General features: G+C 39.5%; 1 protein-coding gene and 1 long non-coding RNA gene across 18 annotated transcripts in view; one reads left to right on the forward strand and one right to left on the reverse strand.

The window, feature by feature from the left end:
* LOC125638342 (uncharacterized) overlaps nt 1-13,695 on the reverse strand; it is a 37,608-nt gene extending 23,913 nt beyond the window's left edge. The window contains exon 1 of the long non-coding RNA XR_012668892.1: nt 13,404-13,695. This is a non-coding gene — a long non-coding RNA (uncharacterized LOC125638342). The remainder of the gene's footprint in view (nt 1-13,403) is intronic.
* A 537-nt stretch (nt 13,696-14,232) lies between these two features.
* SOX6 (SRY-box transcription factor 6) overlaps nt 14,233-20,619 on the forward strand; it is a 451,605-nt gene continuing 445,218 nt past the window's right edge. For 7 of the 17 annotated variants that reach the window (XM_048853487.2, XM_048853501.2, XM_048853485.2 and 4 more), the window contains exon 1: nt 19,486-19,777. The gene's annotated coding sequence lies outside the window, so the exon portion shown is untranslated. Of the gene's footprint in view, nt 14,362-18,101; nt 18,573-19,484; nt 19,778-20,619 lie in introns of those variants that run through there. The other 10 variants (XM_048853493.2, XM_048853512.2, XM_048853494.2 and 7 more) reach the window with 4 other exon arrangements.

Consider the following 20,619-nt stretch of genomic DNA (forward strand, 5'->3'; position numbering starts at 1 on the left):
AGATCAGATTTTTGTCAATTAAAAATAGGATTTTTTTAAAAAAGATCAATGTAATTGATCGCTGTTTTTCACTCCAAGAAAAGCTCAGTAACATATTGAAATAAATTAAAATTTAGTGCACAAAAATGTTAAAGGTGCATATTGCATAATGTTGTTTTTACAGTCTAGCTTAATGAAGTCTTTATGTGTAGTGGTTGGACATTTTGAAGCAAGAGAAGTCATTGATTGTAAAATTGTTTATTTGATTCATGGACCAACTTATCAGTTTCTAGTTGGTCAACTTCAGGCCTGGAGAGCTACTTGAAATTGTTTGTTAGTAAATGCTACTTTAATAAAGTCCAGAGCCCACTGTAACTGAGTATACCTGTAATTTTAATATACAGTGAATGGAGGAGGAATGGTGCCATAATCGATTTCCAATATGATGTGTGACGTAGGGGAATGGGCAAACTTTGTGTTTTAAAAATGGGCTTTAATAATGTATGACACTTGAAGACAATATGTAATTGTGTATAATTTGTTAACTAAGAATACACATTTGAACTTCTAAAGGAGCAGGAAATATGTCTGCTATGAATTTGAAAGTGATTTCCCTAGGTGTACAGTGGCAGATGTTTAAGTCTAGTATTTTGGGGTGTGCCTGGAAAATGAATCTGCAGTGGAATACATTTGAAGTAAGCTTATTACAGCTACTCTGCAGGCAGCCCAATTTCTACTGTAGCATTAGTACCACTTGACTTGACTTCTTGATGACTTTTTCATGAAGTAGAATTCTGAGTTTGCCTTTCTCCCCCAGTACAAGCTTTGGTGTTTCTTGTCTCTGTTGGGGCAGAGTTAACGTAGTGGTAGTGATCTGAGTGTGACTTTGACTTGTTGTGGAAGAGAAACCTTAATTTTGAATTCCCTAGGTTTCTAATTTTTTGTCTTGTTTATTCTCCTATGTAACCTACTCTCACAACATTGATATGGACCGGCAACCTTAATTTCATCTTAACTTTGTTGTAAGAATTGCTGTGTAAAAACAAAACAAACAACCCTCGCCCCTCCCCCCCCGAAGTTCCACTGGAGAAGAGCCCTGTTCCTTCAGAAGTTTGCAAGGAGGGCGTCCCAATCCTGCAGCTTTTCAAATATCACAGGGTTGGGAGGAAATTATACACCCTAGCTCTGCTGCCCATGAAGTGTCCTGCTAACCACCATCCACTGGAGAGGGATTCTGATGCTGCAAATATCCTAAGATCCATACAAAATGAGTCCACCTCCTAAGAACCAGAGAATGAGGGCTTCCCTTATGCATAATTTGGGATATGCATCAAAATGCAGCTCCCCTCCTATCAACTGTCTAATGTCCTTAGAACTGGGATCTCCAAAGACTTGGAGGTCTGCAGAACTATGGAGAGAATCATCACTCCCCTCTACTGCTTTCCAGCAGGGGTCCCATGGAGTAAAGAGACACACCTTACCTCATCCTTCTCCCTGAGGAGATGGTCCTGGGTATGAAGACTCCTCCCTCCATCTCCCTGTGAGCCTCAGAGGGTCTTTAGCACCTTGACAGCCTCCAGCCCCAGTGAGCCTTTAGAGGCTCATGGCCCAGCTGCTTCCCCCCTAAGCCACAGAAGGTTCTTCAGAATTGTCCCAAATCAAGATAATCCCATAGGCCCTATGTGAATGATGTCAGGCTGATATGAAGTATTTTATCAATACAGTATGTGACCTGGTTATTAGGGTAGTTACCGTATGGGTATATTGGGTTTATTGGAATATTTAATGTATACATATGTAGGTTTAGGTTAATAGCAGGGCTGTTAGGAAGCAAGCAAGAAAGCAACACAATGGATCTAGATAAGCAACCTCCCAATAAACATGTTGGGGGATCATTTGGGACACAATGCCTGAGCTATTAGGTGCAAAAATGCTACTTCCAGGCTCAAGCTAAAGTAACACAGCTTTTTTGCCAGGGCTGAGGATAAACAGATCAAAAGGACTGTAACAGTTAAAAACTCGTCCTCTGCCCAGAGTGGGACTGCAGATATCAGGGAGCTGTTTGCATAGAACAGACTAACATAGACAGATTTCTGCTTGGGGGTCTGAAGCAGTTAGCCTTCCTAAGCATCTGGGGGATGGTGAGCTTTAAGAAGAGAGATGTACTCATAGCCCTTTTCATTGGTGCTGGAACTAGAGGTGCTGGGGGTGCTACCGCACCCCCTGGCTTGAAGTGGATTCTATTATATACAGGGTTTACAGTTTGGTTCAGTGGCTCTCAGCACCCTCACTATAAAAATTGTTCCAGCACTCCTGGCCCTTTTATTGTTTTAAAATTCCTTTTCTCTTATGCTTTAGTGTATTCCGACTGTTAAGATTATACAATACTTTGTCTGAGAAGACTCTCAGATCACCTGTATTGACCACTGGCTACAACCTCATGAAGGGAAGATTTGCAGGTGCTGAACGTTGTTGGGCCTGCTGATAAGCACAGTTGAATCACGGTGCTGTAACCTGGGGCCTGGTCTAAAAGTAGGAGAATTACAGTATTACATCCTGAGTGAGGTGAAGGCATGGGGTCTAGCCACCTGAAGGTGTGCACTGAGAGAGACCAGAGGGGGTCAAAGGTGCAGCTAGCCCTGTAACCATGACTCTTTAGCTGGGCTTGTCCCCTCTTCCCCAACTTTCCTTAGAAGGCTTTTCAGAGACCACCACTTCCATCTTTAATAGGCTCCTAATCCCACCACACACCCCGCACCACCTATAGATTCATCTGCCATTCCTTGCCCTGTGAGCTAAAATAGAACTATGAGGGACATGGTGAATTAAATCTTGCTGGGTGTTCTCCCCTATTGTAAGACCTAAGGAGGTCCATGGAAAGAGGAGGAATGCCCCTCTAAGCTCCACCCCACAAGAAAGGTGCCAGAGAGACATCCTAGTGAGGGGGCATTCCTGCACATATTGCCCACCTTGGTGTATGCAGGAGATCTCGAGAGGGAAGAACCCATTCTCCCCCAGCACTACCAGGCTACCTCTTGCTGTGTTCTGGCCTATTCTATGGCATTCCCAATGAGCTAAACATTGGGAAAATTACTATGGCACATCTGCCCAGGTGGTTTATGTTTAACTCACAGGGAATGCCACAGAATAAGCCAGAGCACAGCAGGCGGGGTACTGGGGGAGCCAGTATATTTGCCAACTAGATTTAATCAATTAAACTTTACTTTTGTAATCTCAGCTAGGGCAGTCCAGTAAACTAAGTTTCTTTTGGCTACAAATTGCCAAAATTTACAAGACCTTTTAAACTCTGAAAACCTTTGTTTCCGGAGTCCTAATCCAGGAGCCATTTGGCTCTGAAGAAAGTATCCAAACCACCTACATAAAGCCTCATTTTGCTCTTGACCTCTTCACGGTCTCAACTTCAAGCCCCCACCAATCACTGTAGACTCTGTGACCCCTGATCCCTACTTTTGGCCCCTTTAATGTTATTCCCTTATAACCCATTGGTGCTGCTACCCATTGCTGTCATTCAGCTGCAAATAGTTTCCTTCATGTGCTAAAATATTAGTATTATCCTGTAGCACTCCTTGTCTTGACCTTTGGAAATTTTTTCCCATGTTATGTCATTGATTGTTCTACAATGTTTTCAAAGGAGGTGCAAAGAGGTGGAGGAGGGGGGCAAGGGAAGAGTGGAAATTGTCAGTTGGATTGGTGTTGCTAAGAAACATTTCCAACATTTTCAAATAAACACAATCGTTTTAGTCGAGATTCCAGTTAGAAGTGGGGTCTCTTCATCACTAGTCTCCGCTCCAGATCAACATTTCCTAAAAGATGCCTTTTATCTGTCCCAGTATAAAGGTCAGATTTGTCATCTATATTGCAGAAGCATATATATATATGTGTGTGTGTGTGTATATATATATATATGAATGAGAGAGAGAGGTTAGGAAAACAATAGAGTTGTGAGAAGAGTGTTTTTTAAAATTTTGTTTTAAAATTATTTATACAGTGTCCCAAAGTGCGCAAGTTTCTTTACATATCAAATAAAGAGATGGAGGCAGATCCTCAGGTGGTGTAAATTATCGTTGGTCCATTGACTTTGATGGAGGTATGACAATTTACACCAGATGAGGATCTGCTCCATACTCCCTCTTCTGAAGAGTTTACACACTAATCTTAGAAGTGAGGCAGAGTGAGAGCAACCAACAGTAAAAGACAGGAGGTGAGACTGAACAAGAGTTACAGTAGTAACCCAAGTGTGAGTTTACTCAGTTACAAAGAGTGCACATTTTCATCCCCGTAATGAAGAAAATTATAGGAACATCAACTTGATTTTCCTATTAACAAACCTCAGTTGTTTCATCAGCTTTCCTGATTCTACCATTCTTACTCAGGCAAAACTCCTTTAAAATAAATGGGAGTTTTGCCTGCATATAGGGAGAGTAGGATCAAAAGAAAAATTCAAAAAGCCCAAAAGAAAATTTCCATAAACATATGAGAAACAGATTATTAATTGCTGATCTTTTTACATACAATAAAGCAATGCCAGAAATTTAATTGTTTTGGTAATATGCTGGGTCCTCCACACACAACTGCTTACTTTGTCCGTTACGTTTTTGGAAACCCTCATTATGTTTTTGGAGTGGAGTTTGCAAATAATAATATGAAGCCCTAGTTTGCTATCAATACTAGCACAGCCTCTAAAACACTCCCAGGTTTTCTTCTGTAATTCCATAGTCCAGAATCCCTTGACAGTATTCAAGAATCCCTTATTCTTTATATGCCACAGCACCACATCTGTAGTATGCAATAATTAGTTGGTATATTTTTTAAAAGCTGTTTGCCTATGATCAGAGTAGGTGTTTACACTCAAGTTAAATAAATGTGATAATCTCACATTTTAAAAGTGTATTAAATAATATAATTTGTACATTCTCACTGAAAATCACACATTCCATATTCCCCAATATTATATATTCAGTAAACCTCTAACATGGCAGTTTTCCCTGCAACCATAAGAACTACAGAATCGGGGGAGAAATGAGTTCTATAGAAAAATCTATGACTGCTTAGCACATCTTTACAAACCCCTTTTGGGTTGTAACCCTAAGGTGGAAAATTACCATAGTAAAGGAATGAAATAAATATTTTTTTTCTGATCGGAAGATAGCAGGGGGAAAAGCAATGCTGAGTCAAGAATACTTTCTTTTTGCTCATAGTGTTGTGCTTTTTAATTCTAACAACCACAGCCATGGACGGTTTTGCTCTTGAATGTGAACATCTCCTATTTTAACTTATTTTTTAACGAGGCTGTCCACTTTGGGCATAAATTCCTATTGCATATGTTAGATAGCTCATTGAAAGGGCATGTAAAATACGAATATACAGAACTGAAACCTCACAATCAGACATTTCAGATCATAGCCTAAAACAGTTGCAGCTCTATGTTGTTAAAATATCAAATTGAAATAACAGCAAAGTAGTAAATGAGACTGGGATAAAATCCTGCCCCCTTCTGTGGGGCTATGGAGGGTTCTGCCGGTAGCCGAACTGGTGCTATTCTGCTGCTCATGGGACAGGTGCCAGGATTTCGGGAGCCAGACAGGGGTCTACACACCGCTTTTGGCATGCAACCGAGCTCTGTGGGGGCATGCTGTGTGTTTCAGTGCAGTAGGATTTTGGATTGGAGTGAGCTGGTGAGCTGCAATGGGTTGATTATTTCCCCACACAGTGTTTGGGCACAGTACTAATGCAGGCTGCTGCAGCCTGAGGGATTGGTTTCCTTCCCTTGCCCCTGTTTCCTGTGCCAATCACAGCTATTGGAGGGGGATTTGCCCCTTGGCATTTTGCAAATAGATACAAAATATTGCTCAATAACTTCTTGCTATTGTATACATAAATAATTCAGTTTGGGAGAATATGGTCCTATATTACGTTAAATTATTGCTTCCTTGGGCTCCAATCCTGCAAACATTTACACACATGCTCATCTTTACCCACGAGTAGTCCAAGTATGTATGTTTGCAGGACTGGGGCCTTAATTTACTCTGTATATTGTTACACACTAAACTACAGTAGCAGCATAAATTTTATTCTAGGAATACACATCTATGTGTAGGGATGTAGAGTAGTTCAAGAGTCTAGATTGAGAAAACTAAATCTGGTCAGGTAATATGAATTGAATATTTCCATAATTTACTGGAATACATTCATTCACAACTAGATAAATAAAAGAAACAATGTGGGCATTAACTGAAATTAGAATTTATTCAGAGTCTGAGATAAAAACCAAAATACTCAGGCACTGGTAGGTCACAAGTGATAAATGAAGGTCTTTTTATGTTTATGATTAAATCTTAGGAATTATTTTTAGAAAATAGAAATGTAAAACCTTTTTTACAAATGTGTTTAAATATCACAAGTCAATGAATTTTTAAAAAATGTTGAATTTACTATATGTCCTCCTACTTGTACCAGAATACATTTGATTAATAATATTTATAATACTTCTGTAATTCCTTCTATCTGAAGGTTTCAAAGAGCTTCACAAACCTTGGGCCTGATCCTGCAAACTCTTAAGCATGTGAGTAACTTTACACATGTAAATAGTCCCATTAATTTAGGCCCCGGTCTTGTAAAGACCTACACATCTGCTTAATGTTTTGCACAGTGAGAAGTCACCTTAAAGTCAGCAGGACTCCTTAGACTGTGTAAATGTAAGCATGTGCACAAGTCTTTGCAAGATTGGGACCCTTAATCCAAGTCCTTTTTATGCATAAAGATTGCTTGATCATCAGGTAAGGAATCTAATTAAATATCCTGACAACCCTATAAGATAGGTAAAATAGGATAATCTCCATTTCATGGATAAGACTGAGAACCCAGAAGGTGTAGGTCTGATTTTTGACAGACATATTTTTGCATGTACCCAATGTAAGCATACAAATCACAATAAATGTGCCTAAGCTGGGGTCGAAAAACATTTGGCCAAAGTTACTTGGTCAAAATCACTCCATCCGTCTGTAGCAGAACCAGGAGTAGACTTCACATCTGCAGACTCTCAACCTTAGGCAAAAAGAAAAGGAGTACTTGTGGCACCTTAGAGACTAACAAATTTATTTGAGCATAAGCTTTCGTGAGCTACAGCTCACTTCATCGGATGCATTCTTAGGCAAGGCTTTCTCTCAAATTCATGTTAAATAATTTGCCATTTTTCAAAATGACACTGGGTAAATAAGACTGTTGCTGTTTTGTAGTATTTTATGATATTCACTAGATTATCATACACAGTGAAGGTATAGAGCTGAATGTGGACCTCTTTTGTGTAGACAGCTAGCACCTGGGTTACAGAGACAAACAGTTTCACACCCAAAAGGAAAACTTGGAACTGTAGATTGTTTAATGCACAGATCTTGTGCTGTAGTTGCAGTGTTCAGAAGTCCTTGTTGTTATGAATGTGCATTATGAGTATATTGTACACAGTCCTGGTATGCAAATGTGTAGCATTCAGAGAAGTGAAATAATTCTGTATTATTATTATCTTTGTAAATTACATCTTAAGAGTTTTTTGAGGACTTTATGATGGCAGTTTTCTATAGTCACACACAGCGCAAAGTGTTTCTTTCATTATTAACAATAACTGAGCCAATGAAAATGCTTTTAAATATACACCAGGCAAGCAGTTATCCAGCTCTTCCTTCTTACCATCCACAAACCATCTTTTAGCATCTTATAAACCAGCATATAAAATAGCTTTGTAAACATCTGCTTTTCATTGTTAATTGTCAGGGAAAACTAGAGATTTAAATGCTTCTTTTGTAGCACTCCTTAATCCTATCAAGAAGAATAGCTCTAGATGTTTCTTCTTTCTCTACTGCAGATAGCTACTTCAGTCTCTCTTTTTTTAAAAAAATAACATTGTTAGCTTTCATTTATGTGAAGATGACTTATTTCAAGCCTCAAATAATTTCAGAGGTCTTGGATATAAAAAGCTGTATGGCAACTCACTAAATGTATCAAAATTCTTATATATTTCCTGATCACCATTAAAATATGTTAAATAAGAAATCCAATATATTTTTCTCACTAAGTGTTGCTCAGTATTTTCCTCCATAGTCTCCCTATTGAATTGGATATTTTTATGAAACATGTAATAGGAGAAATCAGAGTAAATGTTGTTGCTCCATACGTAGCAAAAGACAGATAAATCAAGAGCTAAATCTTCTTACATCATCATAGTGTGATTATTATTTTTAAAGAACACTGTCTTTATTTTGGTAAACTTTTCTGTTCTAATAATCAAGTCAGTAATGCCAATTGAGTGTGTCTGGCAATGATTTACTTAAGGTAGCATTCATAACACACAGTAGCTGCATTATAGAGGAAAAATAAATCTATTCATGTTACGTTTCCTACCTTGAAAAAAATATTAAATTGTGTTATGGCTCTGGATCTGCAATGTTAAACTTTTTTTTCCCCTTATACATACAGAAAGAGTATTCATGGTTTAAAATTTATTGTTTAATACTTCACATTTCCTAAACTGGACTTGATCATACCTTTTTTAAATATGACCAGATCTGGTTCACTGAGCACTGATAATTTTTCAGTAAGTAAATGTTCTCTCAGCTTTCTTTGAAATAAAATTCTACTCAATTGCATACTGAGTTGTAATTTTAACAATAAGTTGTATCTCACGTTGTTTTTTTTAAGCAAGTAATAATTTGAAATGTGCTGTTTCCTATTTATATTTCTTCTTCCTTGCTCTTCAGTCTACTTTTGGAACTTGTTTTATAGAACTGATGTAGACATAGACTTTATCATCACTGCATGGAAAATTAATTTAAATGACATATTGTTGCAGTTTCTATGACAACCATATCATGATGCTGATGCTCTCAAACATTTATAAACTACAATTTCAAGTATGCTAATGCCAGTGAACAGGGTTGACATTTATTTACTTAATGCTCAATTTAAAACTATACTTCCTCTACTTTGTCAAAAGGCATATTACAAGAGAATATACTTTTGCAGTTTTGCAACTGAATTCTTATTTTTATGTAGGTTTCAGAGTAACAGCCGTGTTAGTCTGTATTCGCAAAAGAAAAGGAGTACTTGTGGCACCTTAGAGACTAACCAATTTATTTGAGCATGAGCTTTCGTGAGCATCCGATGAAGTGAGCTGTAGCTCACGAAAGCTCATGCTCAAATAAATTGGTTAGTCTCTAAGGTGCCACAAGTACTCCTTTTATTTTTATGTAAACATTTTTGTTTTAACTCTGCTACATATTATAGTCAAAAACATTATTGCATCAAAACAAGGACAAACTATATACCAGCTATTAAAAAACTTTACAATGTAATATTCCAAAACAACTATCAGAATTTACTACATACAACATTGCTATATTTTGGAGTAAATAAAGCACATTTAGTCTTATCTGTGCAGTCATAGGTCCCAGTCCTGCAAATACTTATACATGTGAGTAGCTTTGCTTCCCTGGGGGGGCTCATGTAGGTTGTTACTTATATAAATGTCTTCAGAATCTGGCCCATAATGACAGAATAATAAACAAGCCTTTAAAAAGTCGTTTATTCTATTATTTAAATATTAAGAAGCTGACTTTTTCTAAATTGCATGATTTTTGCATATTAAATACACATCTTCAGTGTGACTATGTGATTGTATTAATCTGGAGCCTTTTTGAATGTCACTGAGTAGAAAGGGCTTGACTATGCACTCTGTTATTCAGGCAATATTCACATTGAGGTTGGTGGATGTTTTACTTGAATCAGAAGTGTAGTACCAATTTAAGATAGCTTGTTTCAAGTTAGTTTATAGCTATAGGTTGTAAAGATTTACACAGAAGTTTTGCTGTCATAACGCAATTTTATGGATTCTAACTTGCACTGGTGGTAAACAAGGTGTGCTTTATATTACGAATGTATATTATTTCGTGCATGTGACTTGTCGATCATTGACACAGATAAGAAATAAAACACTATGAGCCAAATCCTGCAGTGCTTACTCTCAGCAAAAGTCCTAAAGCAGTCAGTATGAGGTTGAATTGAGTAAGGACTGCAGGATCAGGCCCTGAACTTGGTACTAGCCGATAAGAAAAGTTATGAATAATTGAATGTTAAAAATAGATTGAAATTGTCACATTTCAGTCTAAAACTATCCAATACTTTCAGCAGTTTCTACCTAACGTTTCTGGTTTAGAAAACCATTTACAAAATGTAGCCACTTATCAATAGATTGGTAAGTGACTTGCTTTTGACCCAGTTTTGTTTGTCTCAGTAAGTTCCAGCAACAGACTGTGGTGAAAAAATTAAAATAATATTCTTAGAAGTGAAGAAGGAAAGGAAACAGCCTTGCAATATTTATTTATAAATTTCATGCAAAACTCATCTGCTTAGTAAAACTCAATGTCTTGTTTTTGTCCCCCACTTCATGATCTTTTTTTGTATATCTATTCAACTACTTCAATATTTCTAACCCTGCTAATAAAAAAGATCCTTCCTAAGTACACAGAGCCTGAACCATCAGTCTTTAACTCAGGCTAAACTCCCACTGTAATAACTGACAATGACATGGGCCTAACAGGATCAGGCCCATACTGTAGCAAATCCACAAGTGCATCTTGAAATCAATGTAATATGAAAGTGCAAAGTGTTGTTATGAATAGTATGGGATACAGAACTATTGTCCTATACCTGACAATCACTTTTCTTCCTATTATGTGGCATACATATGTGACTTAGTGGCAGTGGCTGTATTTACAATGTAGGCATGCCCTTAGTTCAAAGATAGCTGTGTGTATTTGTTCTCTCATTTGAGCTTTTCTTTCTTTCTTTCTTTCTTTCTTTCTTTCTTTTCTTTCACCAATTGTTCACGCTTTTGTGATTATATCAGTCTCTTTAAAACATATTTTTTTCCCTTTTGATGCACGAAACAAACACACACCAATGGGGTAAAGCATAGGTGTATCTTATAGACAGTATATAAGTGCTCTACTTACGTGCTTCATTTTGCATCCTAATGTGCAACATTAGATTAGGGCATTGCCACTAAGAAATAAGGAACTCTGTGGACTGATAAACACTTGGAATTTTCATAGTGGATCAGAGTAGCCCTATTTAACACAGGCTTTTTAGTAACTGGGGGTTTGGGAAAAAATATTCAGTAACAGTTATATTTACACCAGTAATCTACACTTAGCTCACTGGGCTATAATATGAAATATGGGAACAATGGGTTACTTAGTACCTGCTAGAGGGTGCTTTAATCCTGTCTTCCCTCCCAACCCTTTCAGTGTTTGTGTGTGTGTGTGTTTAAATGAGGTAGTATTTCTTTTTGCCTTTCTTCATTTATTAAATAATAACATTTTAACAAAGTCAATTTAAGTACCCCAGAACTATCTTTAAAGGTGGGAATATCATATAGTAGAACAGGCCACACAGGTGTATGCTGCAGGAGCATGTGACAAAATATGTTGTAATGATGGTTGTGAGTCTCTAATACATGGCCTTTAAAGTCTACTGGAATATCAGTGTTAAATAATTTATCTCAAGGTACATTTTTGTATCTGTTAAGGTATTTTACCCATAGTTTCAGAAGGGTATACAAATGGAAGTTACAAATTAGTTTTTACCAAGAAGAAGGGCTCAGACAAATCTAGTAGCTGAACTACTCAGAGTGGGAGTATACAGCTTCTTTTTAGCTGATATTTTTGCTTCTTCAGCAGTCACATTAGTTAGTCCCTCTGTTTCTGTACCTGCTATGTATCCAGAATTCATTGGTAGTGTTGATTCTAGTCACTCTCATTAAATGAAGTTTGAATTCTTCATTCAATTAGCCGAGTTTCTTACCACCCTTCTCAAGATTCATTTGTAGGAGACACTATTGCACTAGTCCAGACTGCAATTAAAAAAGTTTGATGACTGTACATTTGCCAGGGAAGTTACTGCTCTTCCAGTTAAGAGTGACTCGATATGATGAATGCTTTGCTGTGGTTCAGAAAAGGAGACCACCAGCTACAGTAGGTCTCAGCTTCTAAAAGTCACCCTGTATTTTTTTTCTTGATCTCGATGTAAACTTAGTGAAAGCAGGGCTGGCAGTTTACACGATGCCATCACGTATTTCCATAGCTTCGAGGTAGAACAAGACCTGTTCCATGACATTGTTTTGTTGTGATAACTTTCTTATGTCTGGCCAGTTGAAAATAGACAAACCCAGTGTGGTAATTATTGCCCTCGACCTAAGCCAAGCCTCGACCCTAGGAGGTCCCTTATAGGTTACAGCAACGTGTTTCCATAATTCCTCTTTCATTCAAACCATTCAGCAAAGATTATAAACCAGACTCAGCCCCACCTCCAAATCGAGAGACAAACTGAAAGGCTCCAGGGAAACCTGGGCAGTGCACTTGCCCTGAATTTGCCTAGAGTCTGGGGATCTGGTGGGGAAGTCAGAGATGCTCTGAGGCCCGTGCTCTGAGGATGTGAGGAGAAACTTCCTTGAGTGAGTGGGACTGTATAAACCCTCGCTCCCCAGGTTACTTTGTAAAGATGGGTAAAGAGGTATTCTCTCTATCAGGCGCTGGTTTCTGCGGTGGAAACCATCGTTGGTATGGTCCACAGTACAAAAGGTGTAGAAGCGAAGCGGGATTTGGGAGCAGATGGTTGGGAAGCGAAGTAGTGGATGCGTTTCAGTATTTCTATCCCCACTTCACTTCCTCAATTTATATAAATCTCTCTGCATATGTTTTCCCGAGTCCATCAATGTGGCTGAAAGAGAGGGAAGATCCTGATTGATCCTCCCTTATCCCAAGTTCATTAGCAGAGCCATTAGAACTGGGGTTGCCAAAACGAGATTCTTCGATGACTTTCCCGATGCTACTGACACTGTTTGTTTTGCTTTGCAAAGTGCTAATCCGAAAACTCCTTGGCAGGCTTTTGCCTTGGCTGCCTTATTTGCGCTGACCTCAGGGTGGCGTTTTAAGCACATAAACAAAGCCCAGGCAAGCAGAGAGACTGGCAAGTGTGGCTACCTTTATTGGAATAACAATTCCATTAATGTTTTGGATAAATCAAACCTGCCTATTAAAAACGGTATAAAGTATAAAAGCTGCAAGTCTTCCGTATAAATGGAAAGGATTTTAATTCAGCCGGCTCTGTGCACTTCTGAAAGTTCAGAACTAGGGGCAAGGTCCGTTTATCAATCTTAATCTCACCTGTTTTTACAGGAGTAGTTTACAAAGAACGTGTAAAGCAACAGATCAAGATTTTAAACTCTAACTACATGTTAGCAGTAATGATGGGAGGGAGAAACATCCCTAAATTGCGATCCTGTTTACACCGGACCGTGTCTCTTTGGACCTGAATTGCATGGAGAGAATAAACACAATATAGAGTCATCTTACCTCCGAGACGAAAGGGCAACTTTAGAGGAGGAATAGGGGAACAAATGTAGCTATCGTCCATCCCATCCTAGGTCGGTTCGTCGCAGGGCTTTCTTACCAGCACTGCCTTCTTCTGACTAACTTGGATCAGATCTCGAGCGTGTTTTCCCTCCCTCCCTGTCAGACATTCCCTAAACTCAGCCTAGGACAAATTCAGAAGTCAGTCACAGCGTTTCTAGTCAATCGCTGTTGGTGCAAATCCTTTACAGCTTTTTTTAGCCCGAGCGTGGAACAAATTGCCGATCACAATGACTTTTTGTAAGCCTCTGTTTGAGCTCTAAAAGCAGGTAAGGCTGCCATTCACTGCAAATGATCCATGCTGCATTTGTGGAGCGCAGTGTGATCCGCTGTTCACTAGGGGGGAATGGACCTGGAGGGGATCCACTGTATCACTTTACTCCATTGCATTGTATTGTCACTGATCACTCTCTCTGCTTTTGTGACCCTCACTCCAAGCATTTTCAAGCCCATCCGGAATAAGTTCAGATCCTCCCCCTTAGTTTACATTGGAGATGTCAAAGGATTAGGTAAATGCAACTTTATTTGACCGTGGAGTTTACAGACCATGGGATCCCTCCGCTCTTTGGCCTGATTCTAATTCCATAGCGGTAATTACCCTTCGTTTCTTTAAGTGCAATAGATTTATTGCCTTAGAGACGATGCACAGTTTGATTGAATTATTCATTTTTTTTCTTTGGTGTAGACTGCATCTGGGGACTCTGATGTGACGTGTAGATTTTTTTTTTCAGGAACAAAGGGAATGTGGAAATGAAAGAGAGAGGGAGAGAGAGGCTGGCAGATGTGATGAGATGCGGTGAAGGTGTATCCAGCTTGGCACTCCCACTCCTCTCATTGCAGCCCTGGGTGACTCTCAGGCTAACACAAACAGCTTTTCTTCCGCAGCCTGCCCTCTGTCACTGTAAGTACAACAGCCTTCTCTTATCAGCATGCAAATTCCAGCCACTCACTACCTTAGCCTAGTGTTTGCACTTTAGATTTACAGAGGAGACCTTTAAAATGAACTTTCCGAGACAGGAAGGGGTTTCATGTCAAACTTGCTTTTATTTTCTTTGTAAAAGTTTATGTGGTTTGCCGGTTTTGGGGGCGGGGGGGGGTGGTTGTTGTTGTTACTGCGGCTTTGCTTCTCTGTCAGGATGATGCACAGTTTCAAATGAAATTAAAATGTTCCTTTGATCTACTTCCGCCAAAAGGACAATACATTGTGTTAGCAAATGACGCCTTAAGGAATTCAGAGTTTTCAATTGGGTCCTTGCTAAAATGTAATCGGTTCTCCCCCCCCCCCACCCCGTTGTTCTTTTTTTAAAAGAATATCACTCAAGGGTGCTGTTATTGGGGAACTCAAATCATCTGATGGGTTTGCCAAGAGAAACATGTAGTAATTTTGGTATCAGTTTAACAAAACTTTTCTCCCTGTAGGATAAGTTTTTAACTCCTTTTCCTTTACCTCTCCCTGTTTCTCACACTTAAAGTTTGAACACTTTTTTTTTACAACGTATAAAAAGTCGTCCTTGTCGGAGTGTGTCACCAGTGAATTTATAAGCATGCCCACTAATTGTCCGGAATTGAGAAGAGGGCTGTTATTGCTTGGTGAATGACTTCTAATATAGAATTGCTTGCCCTTTGTATAAAAACTTTAGACTATTCCAACAACTCTATAGAAGTCCTAGGTTTGCTCATCTTCTCTAGGAGGTGGCACAACAACACAGAGACACAGGTTGCTTTGCATGTTGGACACTGTTTTCCATGCCTGTATTAGATGAGTGGCACAGCACAAAATGCAGTGACAGCTGTGAACAGGTAAGTGCTCCAACGTAGCTGAGTGCCTCTAATTCCTGCACTCTAGAAGCGAGAAAGGAACCACAGCACGAGATGTTCAGCATCCCTCTTCAACATCTGGCTGCGCTGCTGTGGCTAGCCTTAGCCTTTAGCAGTGAGAGGCAACCAGAGTAATTTAACGAGCTGTAAACTTTTGTTAATACTAAAAATAAAGGCTGTTTTCTGTCTTCCACTGCATATCTAAACAGCATATGATCACTTATTCAGTTTGCAGAGAGATAAATACACAATTGTTATCCGCAGAGCACCCTCCCCCCCCCATATTTACATACAGTGCACAGTGAGACTTTTTTTTAATGCGGTCCATCTTTTACCTCTGTGTATATTTACACCTGTAGCTTAATTTAAAGGAAGCAACAAGCTTTATTGCCCAAGTTATTTATTTGAACGTAACCCATCTGTGCGGTGCATTTCTGCCCCGTCTTCATTTCATTCTTTGCACGATAGTTTCGGTGGTGCAGAGATGCTCTTCAGATTAAGGGCTAGTTGGGCTTTGAAACTTCCTAAATTCCTCTGGCATTTTAATTGTTTGATGTTCATTAGCACCTAGCACTTGATAGTTTCAGTTGTTCGAAAGAGATGACATAACTGCTAATATTTAAAAAAGAGGGAAAACTTTCAGCAGCATATTGATGGGACAGGAGATACGCATCAGAATCTTTTCTTTGTACTTTGACTAGATCTTTTTTCTTGCAAGTCTCAATTTCTTGTTCCAATAGGTTACAAATTATGCAAGAAATCAAGGTGTCTTCACTTATGAAATATTTCAACGTAAAGTCATTACTGTCAAATCCCGGACATTATAATTAGTTTTAAAAAAACCTCTGCAGTACCTAGAAAGGAGAGTTATTTCCTGTTTGTAAATCTGTGCACAAGGCAGTAAAGGCAGGTGAATAGTCTGAATTTGCTGAAACCAGGTGAATGTACAGTCACTTAAACACCTTATAAACTGCAGTCCCTCTGCCTACTGTAGATTTTAGCACTTTTATTTAAATGAAAAGAATACATGAAAATGAGACTTAATAGAGCCAGTCAACTAATTTGAGGATAAAGTTCTATGAGAGTCTCTGGATAAATTAAAAGTTCTGTTTGCAGGTGATCTGCTTACAAAATGATATGTTGATTCCCTATAGTTTGTGAATGTGCCCAAAATATTTTTTAAAAAAAAATGCTTGTTATTCCTACAGATTCTTACTTTAAACTATTTTCTCCAGGACTTGACTAGAAGGGCAATACCATAAAACACTTTGAATAGTAAGGAAGAAGATGCAACATTTATGTCTCTTAATAGAGTTTTAAGTTGTAAAACTTGTAAAGCAAAGAAAATAGAACCAGGTCTAATCAATCCTGTCTCATCACGCTAATGCTGATTTTCAGCATGTTCCTGGAGAGCAAGGTTTATTTGCAGTAGATCTGATTATACTTCTGTTTCTAACTACTCCGCAAATTCGGGTTTGTGTGTGTGAGAGAGCATTAATTTAAAGGAATTCAGCCTTTCTGCTCGTCTTTCTGGCCTCTAAAACCTATGAAGCCATTTTACAATTAAAAAATTTCTCTGTTACTAACTGTTCCAGGCGCCTTCTGGAAAATGGGGAAAGGGTTGCCAAAAATATAAAGAAGGATCAACAACTTTCCCCCCCTCTCTTTCCCTCTTTCCAGGAGGCTGCTTTCCGCACTCCTAGACTTACAATAGTTTGGCTAAGGTGTGGATAATATCAACAGGGAGAGACGCTAATTTTACAATTTGGTGTGCCCACCTGATCCTCGGGCCCCCGACAGTTTGTAAAGCCTCTCTCACGTTTGCCTTTTGGAATTTAAAAGTAAACCATTGAGAGCTTCTTTCTGATTGTTGCAACACTCCAAGCCACTGGTTGATTTACTCCTGGTCCACTTACAGTTGTACCTTCATCCCCCCGGATTTGCTTTTTCATTCCACTTATGAGGAAGCGTTAGTTCCTAAATCACTGTTCACTTCCTGTCGCCTCTTTGTAGCTGTACATTTTTGCCGCAGATAAAGCTCTCATCATCACAAGCAGAACCAGAACTTCAACCTGAATGTGTAGTTCTGTATCAGATATTTCCTCCCAGATCGTACCTCTCCTTTTGTTTTAATTATGTGCATCTTCTTTATCTTTCAGTCGAATGCATCATTATACACTTTGCACTCCCCCCTTTTCCTTATCTCTCTTCCTTTCCCTCCCCCAGCCGTGGGTTTGTCTAGCTTGTATCTGGATTCCCATCTCTAGTGTAATGTATACATTTAATCTGGTTTTACCCAGATTTTGCTTTGGGAGAGGGCTCCTACCCACTTGCCAACTGGCAATAAGCGTTTTTGGTTTTTGCTGCTTTTACTTGTATTTGATGTTCCTTACTCTTGACCAGTCCATCCCTTGCCCTCCAGATTTTTCTCCTCGTCTTCTTGAACACTGATCCTTTCTGACTTTTGCGTGCGCCCTCCTAAACACATCCTTTAAAGTGCTTGGGGGAGAGGGTGTCAGTGTGTAACACGATTCTTTTCTCCTTTAGTTTATTCTCTTCTTACTCAATTCTCCCAGGACTCCCCACATCCCCCTCCTGCTTTTCCGGCCCCCCCGTAACTTTGTTACCTTTTCTCACCACTCAGAGCAATCAGTGGTCATTAGGCTAGAGAGGTTTAAGGTTTCATTTGTCTAATAGCAATGTGAGTGGTGATAGCTTCTCGGGGCTGCGGCTGGCAGCCTGGGGTGATTTCACTTTCTGTTTTGTGCTCACTTTCTCTTCGGTTGTTGCGTTTCTCGCACTCGCTCACTCGCTCCCTCTCACTGTGTTGTCTCATCTTGCCTCTGCTGTCTGGGAGGGGGAGCCCTGCCTCCTCTTGCCTTCCTCAGATCAATGCCCTGGCCACTCACTTTCTGATGTTGCACGACGGGAAATGCTTTGAATACTTACGACATGGCCGCTCACATTGATTGCCAAGATTGACAGCAGTAACCATCGCCTTCACTTGTTTCAGGAGGGAAAAAATAATAATAATGAACCTGATTGTAACCAAATCTCCAGGCAACCCATCAGCAAACTTCTAACGATCCGGATCCTGCACAGCCATGGCCCGGAGAAACACCAGCAGACTTTAGTGCATTTATTTTTATTTTATTTGCTGAATTACTTCCCGTTTATTTCTCTCCTTTCTACATCCCCTTGCCCTTTTTTTAATGAAAATTACTGAAGCGCGTAAAAAAAAAGGGGGGGCGAGTGACTCTCCCAATGCTTTGTTCCACACCGGATTCCGAGGAGGTAACCAGGAAAAAAAAAGCCCTATTGTGTTGTATACCTGTTGTTTACTATGGTGTGTAGTGCAGCATTGCTAGGTGGTGGCGGCGGCGGCAGTGTTTTAATGGGGTTTCGCTGGATTTATGTCGCTTTGCAGGAGAGAATCAGGGTTCCCCTGCGCTGTCTTTAATGGGTTGTTAGTTGCAATTGTCTAAAACAGCAGCGTCCGGAGGTAGATGTGTTGTTTAGCTTTTAACATTCTGAACTAACCCCCCTCCCCACGCGATTATTTACTTTTATACCACGAGGGTTTATTTTATTTTATTTTATTTTGGAAAACTACTTACAGTCTCCTCCGTGTGTGAGGTTTCCAAGGCTGTGAAATCTTTTAGGGACCTTAAGGACTCCACTTCCTTGAAATCACAACACTTTCTCATCCTCCCCGAGTTGAATCTATTTTAAAATGTAGTGACAGATCAGCGTTGTATTTTAAGATCACCCACGGCAGAGAACACATGGTGCTAGGGGAGATAGTTTCTTACGTACAGTAACACAAGAGAGAGAGAGAAAGAAACCCTGAATAAATCTTTCAGAGCAGAAAGCTGCTGTCATTACTCCGTAGTGTTCGCGTGGGTTTGTCCTCCGTGGATAGACCCAAAGAAACAGAATGGAAGAGGATGCAAGGACTTTTTATAGCGATTTTAAATTCTCCGTTAAGTTTGAGGTGGGTAATTGCATTGAAGTTTGCCACAAATGTGCTATTCATGGAGCATATTATACAAAGATATTGGACCAGTGGGTGGTAATATTGCGTTTGGCCACAGAGGGGCACTATCCCGAGGATTTGCAGTTCCTGTGGTGGCGTCTTATCTCTCCAGGCAGAAGGCTTGGATAAAGTTATACTGAAAACTTTAAAATTGATATCACACCCTAATTTGTGATACACAAGGAGGGGGAAAAAAAGACCATCATCAGAGAGCTCTGTTTACACCATGAGAAAGGGAGAGCTGTGCTGCATTGTGGGCTTGCCCACAACATTCAATTTGGGATTTCTTGCTGCCTTAGCTCTCGCCGGAGGTCATGCAAATCGACCTTAAAAGAATGCATAAGCCATAAATTAAAATAAACCCTTAGCCAGGGGCTGATCCATAAGCAGACAATACCTAACCTGGACAAAACGGCTTCCTTTGCGAGCTGAAAAAAAGAATAGCGCCTAAGCTAAATGCAACGTAAGTTTTCAGGAAGTATTTCCCTTATATATATATATATATTTTAATTAATCGCAATGCAACTACATATAGTAGCAGTTTATAGACAATGCTGTAAGAATCTGAGTGAGGCACGGTGTGTTTGTGGAGAGCTTGTGCTTTCTCGAGTTTTCACTCTTTCGGAGCTGTTGGTGTGTTTGATTATGGAGAAGAAGCCTCTTTATGTAATCAGGTTTGATGTTTTATCTTAAATAATGATCTTAGGTTTATGAAAACCCTGAGTTGGCTACAAATGTATGTAATAGGCACACACACTGTATCTGTGTATACTCATCTCGTGAGTGTGTTTTTTTTTTCTTGCGTTTTTGGCAATTGTTCCATTCATGATTCTGAAAAGAATGATCAGTAAGAACTAATAATTCTTCTACTTCTTGAGTTCTAGTCTTTAAAGTAGGAGGTACTGGGCATGCTGGTTATTATTCTTGTGTATATGCCTGTACGTGTGCATCAGTGTGTGACATTGTCTATGTTTGTGTGTGATCACACACGTTATATGATCAGATAGATACACATGTACATTAATAATTTAGCTGTCAGTGAACTACTCTTCCGACGAGATCTTGCCAGCTCCGTTTCCTACTTAATAGCATTGAACAGTTAACCCGCTAGGGCTGCGTGCTTTAGGAGAGCAGGGCCTTGAGGTGAACCAGAGACACTGATCATATCGATTTGATTGCTGCCTTTGCTTTCGACAGGACCGTTTCACAGGGTTTTTTTAAGGACGGGAAAGAGTGAAAGTGGCAACGTGAAAAGACAATTAGTGTTGTGTCTGAGTGTGTCGGGTATTTTACAGGAGAAAGTCA

This window comes from Caretta caretta, chromosome 6, assembly GCF_965140235.1.
Source record: "Caretta caretta isolate rCarCar2 chromosome 6, rCarCar1.hap1, whole genome shotgun sequence".
NCBI classification, from domain to species: domain Eukaryota; kingdom Metazoa; phylum Chordata; order Testudines; family Cheloniidae; genus Caretta; species Caretta caretta.